Below are 12,997 nucleotides of genomic sequence, written 5' to 3'. Positions count from 1 at the left end.
AGTTTCCCCAGTATTATTGTGCTACTGTTGATTTCTCATTTTATAGCTGTTAGCATTTGCCTTATGTATTGATGTTCTCCTGTGCTGGGTGTACATATATTTATAATTGTTATATCTTCTTCTTGGATTGATCCCTTGATCATTATGTAGTGTCCTTCATTGTCTCTTGAAACATTCTTTATTTTAAAGTCTATTTTATCTGATATGAGTATTGCTACTCCAGCTTTCTTTTGATTTCCATTTGCATGGAATATCTTTCCCATCCCCTGACTTTCAGTCTGTATATGGCCCTAGGTCTGAAGTGGGTCTCTTGTAGATAGCATATATATGGGTCTTGTTTTTGTAACCATTAGCCAGTCTGTGTCTTTTGGTTGGAGCGTTTAATCCATTCACATTTAAGGTAATTATCAATATGTATGTTTTCTTAATTGTTTTGGGTTTGTTCTTGTAACTTCTTTTCGGCTCTTGTGTTTCCCACTTAGAGAAGTTCCTTTAGCATTTGTTGTAGAGCTGGTCTGGTGATGCTGAATTCTCTCAGCTTTTCCTTTTCTGTAAAGCTTTTGATTTCTCTGTCGAATCTAAATGAGATCCTTGCTGTGTATAATAATCTTTGTTGTAGATTTTTCCCTTTCATCAGTTTAAATATATCCTGCCACTCCCTTCTCGCTTGCAGGGTTTCTGCTGAAAAATCAGCTGATAACCTTATGGGGATTCCCTTGTATGTTATTTGTTGCTTTCCCTTGCTGCTTTTAATAATTTTTTTCTTTTTTTTTTTAACATCTTAATTGGAGTACAATTGCTTTACATTGTTGTGTTAGTTTCTGCTGCATAACAAAGTGAATCAGCTATGCATATGCATATATCCCCATATCCTCTCCCTCTTACATCTCCCTCCCACCCTCCCTATCCCACTCCTCTAGGTAGTCACAAAGCACCGAACTGATATCCCTGTGCTATGTGGCTGCTTCCCAGTAGCTATCTATTTTACATTTGGTAGTATATATATGTCCATGCCACTCTCTCACTTCATCTCAGCTTACCCTTCCTCTTCCCCATGTCCTCAAGTCCATTCTCTACATCTGCTTCTTTACTCCTGTCCTGCCCCTAGGTTCTTCAGAACCATTTTCTTTTTCTTTTCTTTTTTTTAGATACTATATATATGTGTTAGCATACGGTATTTGTTTTTCTCTTTCTGACTTACTTCACTCTGTGTGACAGACTCTAAGTCCATCTACCTCACTACAAATAACTCAGTTTCATTTATTTTTATGGCTGAGTAAAATTCCATTGTATATATATACCACATCTTCTTTTCCCATTCATCTGTCAATGGATGCTTAGGTTGCTTCCATGTCCTGGCTATTGTAAATAGTGATGCAATGAACATTTTGGTACATGACTTTTTTTGAATTATGGTTTTCTCAGGGTATATGCCCAGTAGTGGGAGTCCTGGCTCATATGGTAGTTCTATTTTTAGTTTTTTAAGGAACCTCCATACTGTTCTCCATAGTGGCTGTATCAATTTACATTCCCACCAACAGTGTAAGAGGGTTCCCTTTTCTCCACACCCTCTCCAGCATTTATTGTTTGTAGATTTTTTGATGATGACCATTCTGACCAGCGTGAGGTGGTACCTCATTTTAGTTTTATTTTACATTTCTCTAATGATTGGTGATGTTGAGCATCCTTTCATGTGTTTGTTGTCAATCTGTATATCATCTTTGGAGAAATGTCTATTTATGTCTTCCACCCATTTTTGGATTGGATTGATTATTTTTTTGATATTTAGCTGCATGGTAATATTTTTCTTTGTATTTATTTTTTGATAGTTTTATTAATATGTGTCTCGGCGTGTTTCTCCTTAGGTTTATCATATATGGGAGTCCCTTCCTAGACTTATTTCCTTTCCCATTTTAAGGAACTTTTCATCTATAATCACTTCAAATATTTTCTCAGATGCTTTCTCTTTCTCTTCTTCTGGAACCTCTATAATTCAAATGTTGTTGTGTTTATTTTTGTCCCAGTGGTCTCTGAGGCTGTCCTCAATTCTTTTCTTTTTTCTTTATTTTGTTCCATGGCAGTTATTTCCACCATTCTATCTTCCAGCTCACTTATCCATTCTTCTGCTTCAGTTTTTCTGCTATTGATTCCTTCTAGAGTATTTTTAATTTCAGTTATTGTGTTGTTCATCACTGTTTATTTGCTCCTTAGTTCTTCTATGTCCTTGTTAAACGTTTCCTGTATTTTCTCTATTCTATATCCAAGATTTTGGATCATCTTTACTATCATTACTCTGAATTCTTTTTCAGGTAGACTGCCTATTTCCTCTTCATTTGTTTGGTCTGGTGGGTTTTTACCTTGCTCCTTCATCTGCAGCATATTTCTCTGTCTTCTCATTTTGTTTAACTTACTGTGTTTGTGGTCTCCTCTCCACAGGCTGCAGGGTCATAGTTCCTCTTACTTCTCGTGCCTGCCCCCAGTGGGTGAGGTTGGTCCATTGGCTTGTGTAGGCTTCCTGGTGGGGGAACTGTGCTCTGTTGGGTAGAGCTGGATCTTATCCCACTGATGTGCAGCACCATGTCTGGTGGTGTGTTTTGGGGTGTCTGTGAGCTTAGTATAATTTAGGCAACCTGACTGCTAATGGGTGGGGTTGTGTTCCTGTCTTGCTAGTTGTTTGGTGTGAGTCATCCAGCACTGGAGCTTTATTTTTTCTTTCCCTTGCCCTGTAAATATATTTTTTAAATTTTTATATGTTTCTTATGTCAGCATGCCCACATGATAAATGTAATTTTGAAGATTACTTACTTCATTTAATTATTTTTGGCCTTCACTTTTACCCAGGTATTTCCTCAGAAGTTTTTTTTTCAAAGCTTTTTGATCTATCCCTGTATCCATTTGTATATCTATATCAATTTCTATACATGTAAATATTTTTGTTTTTCCAAATTATTGTTAATATGGATCATCTGACTCATAGGAAAGTGAGAAAAGCTAATGCCACTTTGTCCTTTATAACTAAAAGTTTCTTTATAAGAAATACTTTTATAAGTGTTTAGGTTTTTTTTTTTCTGGCAATAAATTAGTATTTGTCAATGTTAAGACATTTCCTGAACATTTTTATTCCTCACACTGCTGCCTCTATCCCAGCACCATGGCCTTCTCAGAACTTCTCCAACATGTGGGAAATTTTGGAAGATTCCAAATTATACTTGCCATTGCAAGCTTATCATTAGTTACTCTCATCACCACTCACAACTTCGTGGAGATCTTTTCTGCAGCTATTCCTGCTTATCGTTGCTACATTCATCTCCTTGACAACACCATATCTCAAATCAACCTTACTAGGAACAAAACAGCTCATGCCCTCCTGAGAATTTCCATCCCAATGGGTGCAAACAAAAAAGCAGGAGCAATGTCATTGCTTTCAGCAAACCCAGTGGCAGCTTTTAAATAACAATGACATGACTGTAAATAGCACTGAGCTGGAGACAACCTTGCTTAGATGGTTGGACCTATGACCAAAGCTTTTTACCTCTACTATTGTAACTCAGGTATGAAATAATGTGAAAAATAGTAATTGGTCATTTTTTATGTACAAGCCTCCACATTAAATTTGCTTGAGATGCTTAGGTTTGGAATCTGTTACCCGGATAACAAAAATCTTAAATATGTGAAGGAAAAAAGAAGGGAAACACTTGCTGAAAAATTACAGCCATTGACTGTATTAGCTTTTTACTCTATCATAGTAGTGAAGAGTCATCTTAAGAGGCAGGCAGACCAACATTTGAGTTCCAGTTTGGCAATTACTTGCATGTGATTTACAGCATGTATCTTAACATTTCCTAAGCAAAAACTGAAACATTACCTATTAAGGATCTTAAAATTATTAAACAAAAACATGCCAAAGTCTCTTAAGCTGATAGCTCAGTGCATTACTAAAAAGCACAAGACAAGAAAACATTAAGCAACTTGTACATTTACCCTTTGTGTTAAATGTATTTCACATTTTATGAATAGGTAAATGAACCTCAGGCAGGCAGTATAAACTATCCTTTTGATCAAAAATGATAAGTGGTAGACTTGTAATTTCAAAATGCTCAAAAATGATAAGTGGTAGACTTGTAATTTCATCGATCATGTCTAACTTGGTATAACATGCATATCCAAAACTATACTATACATCATTTTTGTTAAGAAGAAAACTGAATATTGACATGTATTATCATGAAAATTAAGAATTCATAAAAGAAATTTCCTAAATTTCCTAAACCTTTAAACAGATGATATAGAAAACTATTTGATCATCATGAACTCTATTTTTTCCCCATTATTCTAGTTTGTCAATGTTATTGTTAAAATATGCTGTGAAAATTAAACTTGACCCATTAATGTTAGGCTGAGTCTGCAATTTACCTTCATTACTGGGGAAATTCTGTTGATTTAGTGCAACTCCACTTGATAAGTACTTTTTAATTCAAATACTGCTTCATCTTTATTTCTTTCATTATTTTTTCAGTCAAACATTTAAAATTTCAGTATAAGAAATAAATGAAACTACTTAAAATATTAAATTATCTATAGTAAATACCCACTTGAATGCCTCAAAAACAACTGGATTTAATGTATTTTTTCACTAACATTTGCAACTCAAGGCTGCACCTCTTAGAGAGGCAAATTGTATATATTGTTCAGATCACAAATCTGCAGGCGATAATTTTCTCCCCCACTTAACTGTCTATATTTACATTTCCACTTCCACTGCTGCCAAACCATTGAAACCACAAATTTCGCCTGCATCATTTTAATTGTCCCTAATTCTTCTCCCCTCCATTTATACTCTCCTCTGATATGTTTTGCACACTATAACAAGATTTGTTTTTCTAAAACAGAAATCTTCTCATGCTTAGTCTTTAAAACATATCAATAACTTCTTTATCTTCATAGTCTGCATTCCAAATAAGTGATTTGAACTATCTAGAAGATAAGATCTCTCAGTTTTAACATCATTCCATACATCTTATAATTCTTTTATCTACCAACATTCTCCATATAATTCCTGGCAACTGTCAGGAGGGGAATGAAATTCAGTGGAATAAAATACAACTGTATTGGTCATTAATATATCACAAGAACCTCACACAGTACTTAGAACATAACTAGCACTTAGTAAATTTAAAGTATCTTGAGATTTTTAAACATTTTCCAAATATACATCTCAATTTTTAAGCATACATCATCAAAATGATTTTTTTACCTCATACTGAACAATTATACAACTTGCATACCCAACTTTGTTTTATAATCTTTGATCTATCTAATTTTCTCTTTTTAGTGGGATTTAGTATGTGATTCACAGTCACTCAAATCACTGTCACAGTCCATTTTCGTGGCAGGATTCATAAGTGGATCTCCTGTAAGTGGCTACTTTGCTGACAGGTAAGTCTTATATTTTGTTTCATAAATGACCCAAAGTATATAATACATGCAGTCTCTGAGAGCACAGTGTTAAAGTTTGAAGACCCAGAAAGAGGCAAACACAGGCTTATTGAGAAAGCAGATATTCTACATAGTGGCAGTCTGGATAGAAAGTTACATGCCAAATAGTGCTCAATGAGTAGAGCTGCATCGTTTGAAAAGAAAGTCTTCTGATTTAGTTTGGGTTGCTCTTGAAACAGAATCTAGGACAATATACTTGTGTGCAAGTTCTTTATTTAGGATGTGATCCAAGGAAGCATAAAAAGGGAAGGTGGGGGCTTCCCTGGTGGTGTAGTGGTTGAGCATCTGCCTGCTGATGCAGGGGACACGGGTTCGTGCACCGGTCTGGGAAGATCCCACATGCCACGGAGAGGCTGGGCCCGTGAGCCATGGCCGCTGAACCTGCGCGTCCGGAGCCTGTGCTCCGCAACGGGAGAGGCCACAGCAGTGAGAGGCCCACGTACCACAAAAAAAATAAAATAAAAAAAATAAGGGAAGGTGGCAGGGGAAAGAAACTAATATAAGTTATATTAACAAGCAGGGTACCATATGGGAACCTGAGACTCAATCCCTCTGTGGTCTTCTGGGAAATTATGTTAGCATGCCTCAGAGTTGTGCCACCTGAGAAGTTAGGAAGATGGTGGGTGGCTTCTCCTGACATTTATAATTTGCCCTGTACACAGACACTTTTGCCACTATGGTCAGAGAAATCCCGTTGGTAGTAGACACAGGTGCTTGGCCTTAGAAGACATTAGAAGGTATAGAAAGTTTAAGTATTGAGGGAATTGGCAAGGCATCAGTATCATCTTCTGCAACATCACAAAGAATATGATAGTCACCTTGATATTTATCTATTGACTAGTAAGTCAAGAAATAAAATTAATCGTGTAATATATTCACAGTAGTGGTAAAAATAACAATGACTATTTAAAGGTAGATGCACTAAAAGTAAAGTGGAAAAAGAATTAGTTGGATAAAATGCATAGAGCAAAATTTCATATAAAATCATAAGGTTTTAAAAGTATATTCCAAGTTAAGGAATTTGGATAGTATCCTTCATACCACAAAACATAATTGAGTTATTCTTTTGTTATAAGACATAATAAAAAATCTTAATTTAGGAAAATAATCTGTCAAACATAAGAAAGAGACTGGAGAAATGTGCAGTAACAGTGCAAATAGATTAATGGGTCAGTCAAACCTTTTAGAAGTGAGAAGACTCTGAAATGTAAATGCTTTGGAAAATTTTATTGAAGGGAAGAAATGAACAGGTTTAGAAAACATAAATGAAGGAAAAGGAGAGGAAGGCTTTATTATGGAGGATGGTGACAGAAATTATGATAGCCTGACAGATACAAAGTTGGGAAGATTTTATGGATAAAGATTTGTTTGAGAAGAGTCAGTCCAATGAATCATCACCAAAAGCTATTATTTTCCAGACATAACTAGATACTGACATTTCTATGATGTGTAAAATCACTCTGATCATATAAAACTTACATTCTTTTGAGAAAGCTGTATATTTATTAGCATTTTTCCACATAATGGGATAATTGTAACCAAAAAGTTAAGAACAGAGAAGAGCAGATATCTCTCAAGCCAGAACTTCTCAGAACAATTCATACAATTGTACAATGACATATGAACTTTTATTATTTTAGATTGTTTGTGCAACTCAATTGGTTTTCTTCTAGATTTGGCCAGAAACCTGTGTTGATGGCTTCTTCCCTGTTCTTAGCATTACTGGGCACCTACTGAGTTTTTGCACCAACCTTCCCAATTTACTGTACAACTTGATTTCTTATGGCATTATCACTGGGGGCAATATACAGTAATTCTCTTGCACTTTGTAAGTTTGACTTAGTTCTTGTCTTCTCACCTAATTTTGTCAAGTTTTAAACACACTGTTTATGGGATTATCTCTTGATACTTTTCAGTTATAGAATGGACTCCAACCAGTGCCAGATCTATCATGATGACAGTGAGGGCTCTGCTTCTGAGCACTGGGCAGGTGATACTGGCTGGACTAGCTTATGTCTTCCGAAACTGGCACATGCCACAATTGTCCATTACTGTGCCTTCGTCTTTTTTCTGTTCCTCTGGTATGTAGATTTTTCTGGTTTGTTTTCCTTGTGATGGTTGGGCACTGAAACTTTCAATAAATGTGGATTGCTGGTCACTTTACATCTTATTGTAATAAGAAAAATGTTCAGAAAAGGACTTAATGGATAAATCTCAAAAGTTCAAGGAATATGCTAAATTAAATGTTTAATTAATTTAAGCAATTTAAAGTAGAATTTTGCTTGGGTTCTCTCTCACACATGCACACACACACACAGTTATCACTGTCCAAAAAAATAAAGTAATAGGAAGAGTGTTTGTTACAGAAAAACAAAACTTGAATTAGTTGAGTAATGACCATAATATGGAGGAACAAGTTTGCAAGAGACATGATAGAACTTCATTAGGGTTGAGGTAGAGAGAACTTTACCACATGAAGCTGACAGTAGTTTCTGAAATATGTTTTGTTTTTTTTTTTTTTAAAAATAAGGTTAATTTGGCATCAGTCACATCTTTCTCTTTCTTAAAAATTTAAAAGTGCAGAAATCAAATGCTATTTTCAAATCTAAAAGCAATATAAATGAAATATAAAAAAAAATTCAATACCATATCAGTAAGTTGAGTGTTGAGGGAGGAAAGTGACCTGAGTTCTTTCCTGAATCATCTCTTCCTAATTGGAGAATCCATAGTGTTCTAGAGGAGTCCCACCACCATTAAATGGAATCAAGGTATCTCTGAATTCTTATTCTGTTTGGATTAGCTTCCTATTCCACTTCAGTGTTGCTGCCTCTCTTCACAAAGGTGGCCATCACAATCTGCTCATTGGCTGATTATATCTGGCAAGTTGGATAAAGCATTCAAGGAAATTAAGAAAGTAGCCCATTTAAATGGAAGAAAAGATGTTGCAGAGAATCTACACACTGAGGTAAGAAAGAAATAGTAATGTCTTGAAGTTTCTTCCTTATAAAGGTAAAATATCAATACAAATAAATTGTACCATCATAAGGAAAGCAAAAAGTCATAATAACCACTAACAGTGGAATCTCAACTGAAGCAAAAGTTCTGGTAATCATTTTTGACCATTGATTGATGACTGAATAACAGTGATTACAAAGCTATAATGATTGAATAACACGATTCCAAGTAATAGCCTATATTTCAATCTAACTCATAGTGAATACATTAAATGTACAGTGTAACTCAAATGTGTTAAGCCACACAAAATTTCCATAATAAGGATATGTTGTTTCTTTCACATTACAACTGAGCTTGGCTCCATCACATAAAACTGAGGAAGGCCAGTTTTCTTCTTCTTCCAGTAGTACTGATGTGTATGGAACTTTCTGGATATTTTGGGGGAAATGAATAGATTACAATTGAATTCAAGAGGTAAGACTTGGAAGTATTCCTAATTCACAAAGAAATAGCCCTGGAGTATAAACATTGTGCCAAATACCAAGTGGAGAAACTATGACTAATTCTGCTCAAAAACTCACACAGTATGAAACAATATAACACATGGTGATATATTGAAAGTGTAAACAAGGAGCCATGTGAATATATAGAAAATGATTCTTTTGAGAAGATTAAGAAACTTTGTGTTGAATAAGGTTTCATTTCCTTTATTAACCTCATTTAATCTTATATTCCCCCCATAAGATGGGATTAATATTAATAATTGCCTAACTTTGACACAGGATTTGTACACAGCTCAAGTGAGATGAAAAGTAGAAAATACTTCATAATATCTAAAGAGTAATACACACTTTCAAGTGTAAGAACACATTTTTAGCAAAAAAAAATATTGTTCTTTGGTAGGACTGTAAAATGATGTGGAAGAGAATATAAAATAATTCTAGGGAAATAAGTTAGAGAATACTTGTTTCATTTTTTTCCATTCATGTTTTTTAATATGTTTGTTTCAAAATATTTTCACTTTGAAGGTTTTGCAAACTGCAATGAAAGAACACACTTTTCTCAAACATCATTCCAAGAAAATAAAGGTCATTTCGAGCTCCATCAGGTGAAGAATAATAGTTTTCCTGAGTTTTCTGAGGTTTGTCTTCTGCCTTAATACTGTAACATCAAAGAGAACCATGCCAACTACATAGTGTGCTAGTTCAAATTATGTATTTTAAAACAAAAAATAAAATCCATAACTAGAGTTTGAAATTACATATCTTGTGTAGAGACTTGTGGAAAGATAAATTAGCAGAAACCTTGGTGTTTCACAGAAGACTGAAAGATTCTAATAGAAGAGTAGTTGGTAGCACAATCAGGATAGAAGGCCAAATGCCATTTACATCAGGAAGCAATATTCCATTCCATAGTGGCTAATAGTACCATGTTTTGAGTCCTAAGACTATGCCAAACTTCTTGTTGCAATACTCACTAGTTATGTGATATTGGGTAAATTGCTTATGCTTTTTAATTATAAAATTGTATCATACTTCAAAATGTTGCTGTATGGTTTAAATTTACAACCTTCAACAAGTATTTACTTAGCCCTTGTCTATTATTTTTCTAGGTACTGTATATGCAGCAGTGTACAGCATTGATAAAACCCTTGCTATCATTAAGTATATTTTCTAAAAGGAAAAAATAAGAATCAAAAAATTGCATAATATGACAAGGTATGACAAATCTCATAATTAAAAATTAATCCTGACATAGCCATAGGGATGGAAAACAGATAAATGGTTGTCAGAATTTGAAGAGAAGGGAAGGGTAACTAGGAGAAACACAAGATTTTTTTAGGACCATGAAACTATGCTGTATGGTACTGTAGTATTAGACATATAACCCTATGCATTTTTCAAAACCCATATAATTTTGTAGTACATATATAACTTTAGTGAACAGATGCAAACTTCTAAGAAGTCTCTTAGGAGGTTGTGGGAACCTAGGATAGACTGAAGACTGTGTTAAGGAATCTGATTGTCATAACCCCAAGGGGATGAAAAAAGGATGCTGGCCTAAGTAATTTTAGAAATGAGTAGAAATTGTAAGGACAAAATGAACTGCACACAAGCACTGTACTCCTGTTAGTAAAATTGTTTCTCATTTGGGGTACCAGGTTAACAAATCTGAAACTTCTGAACATGTATACTGGGTTTGAACAAATAAGTAAATTGTGGGTGATAGGAGGTAGGTTTCTCATTGTTGGAGAAGATGCTTATAGATAAGTAAGAGGATGACTAGAATGGGCCATCTTATACTAAATTAGAGTTGGAGATATCAGTATAAACTCAAGTTTAGACTAATATAGATACAAATTAATTAGAAATATTTATAGGTAGGTATATATACTTGATTAATATATGTATTTCCTTGCTCTTTCAGCTTAGAAGGTCTAGAAGCAATGACATTTTAGTAACCATGAGCACACTTAGTGCCCAGTTCTTAGTTTCTAACACCATTCTCCAATAAAATTTTTTTTAAAGGGCCCCTTGGAGAAATGACTGATTCTAGAGCTGAAGCATAGGACATACATGAGCCTAGAGCAGTTTATTGTGTATGAAAAAGGAAGTACTGGGGGGGAAAAGCATTCACAGAATAATGGGGTATATCATAACAAAGAGATCCAAGGGCGAATTGAAAGTTTCCAATGGCCAAAGCTAGAAAAATTTAAGCAACAAAATGACATAGCATTGGATTTTAACCCAACTGGATTATAAAAAATAAATGTCTGTATGTCCATATTGATATAAATAAATGACTAGATAAATGCATACATGGAGAAGAAAATAAAAATCTCCAGTATAGAAAAATTCTAAGTAATTTATGTCTGTTAAAAATGAGCTTGACCTCTGTGGTCTACAGGGTATCAATATACTGAACATATTACTATGGTTACTTTAGGCCATGAAACTAGGTATATTTTAAATGAAATCATTCTTAACATATTAACTTAAAATGCTTGTAAGTACCCCAAGCTAAAATTTATTTTGTTTAAACAGTTTCCTTAATCCTGAGAAATAACGGTTATCAACCCAGCAAAAACCAAAATACAAAAATTCTCACAAAATACACAACTATCATTCTTCTATTTTGTGTTACATTTCTGATTCAATTATTCCTATCCTTCTCTGCATTTTTTCTTCTTCATTTGGTGGTCCTTATTACTTCCTGTGAAAGATACTGAAATCATTAATTTGATGCTTTTTATTCTAAGAATTAAAACCTTCTGTCTAAATACTGCATTATCTGAGTCTAATATGTGATTTTTTAATTCTTTAGTTCAAAATATTTACTAATTTATATTGTGATTTCTACATTGACACATGGATTATTGAGAAGTATATTTTTTTAATTTTTATTTTATATTGGAGTACAGTTGATTAACAATGTTGTTAGTTTCAGGTGTACAGCAAAGTGATTCCATTATACATTTACATGTATCTATTCTTTTTCAAGTTCTTTTCCCATTTAGGTTATCACAGAATATTGAGCAGAGTTCCCTGTGCTATACAGTACGTCCTTGTTGGTTATCTATTTTAAATATAGCAGTATGTATATGTCAATCCCAAATTCTCAATCTATCCCTCCTGCCCCCCATTCCCCCCCAGTAACCATACATTCTTTTCTAAGTCTGTGAGTCTGTTTTGTAAATAAGTTCATTTGTATCATTTTTTTTAGATTCTGCACATAAGCTGTATCATATGATATTTGTCTTTTTCTGACTTACTTCATTTCGTATGATAATCTCCATGTCCACCCATATAGCTGTAAATGGCATTATTTCATTCTTTTTAATGGCTGAGTAACATTCCATTGTTTATATATACCACATCTTCTTTATCCATTCATCTGTTGATTGACATTTAGGTTGCTTCCATGTCTTGGCTATTGTAAACAGCACTGCAGGGAACATGGGGAGTATGTATCCTTTCGAACTATGATTTTCTCCAGATATATGCCCAGGAGTGGGATTGCTGGATCATATGGTAGCTCTATTTTTAGTTTCCTACAGAACCTCCATACTGTTCTCCATAGTGGCTGTACCAATTTACATTCCCACCAACAGTGTAGGATGGTTCCCTTTTCTCCACACCCTCTCCAGCATTTATTGTTTGTAGACTTTTTGATGGTCATTCTGACTGCTGTAATGTGATAGCTCATTGTAGTTTTGATTTGCATTTCTCTAATAATTAGTGATGTTGAGCACGTTTCATGTGCCTGTTGGCCATCTGTATGTCTTCTTCAGAGAAATGTCTATTTAGATCTGCCCATTTTTTGATTGGGTTGTCTGTTTTTTTGATGTTGAGCCACATGAACTGTCTGTAAATTTTGGAGACTAATCCCTTGTCAGTCGCATCATTTGCAAATATTTTCTCCCATTCTGTGTGTTGGCTTTTCATTTTGTTTATGGTTTATTTTTTGTTGTGCAAAAGCTTTTGAGTTTAATTAGGTTCCATTTGTTTGTTTTTTTCCATTACTCTTGGAGACAAATTGAAAAAGA

This window comes from Stenella coeruleoalba (genome assembly GCF_951394435.1).
Source record: "Stenella coeruleoalba genome assembly, chromosome: 17".
In the NCBI taxonomy this organism is placed as follows: Eukaryota; Metazoa; Chordata; class Mammalia; order Artiodactyla; family Delphinidae; genus Stenella; species Stenella coeruleoalba.
The sequence above is the reverse complement of the archived record's forward strand: the minus strand, read 5'-3'. Positions refer to the sequence as shown.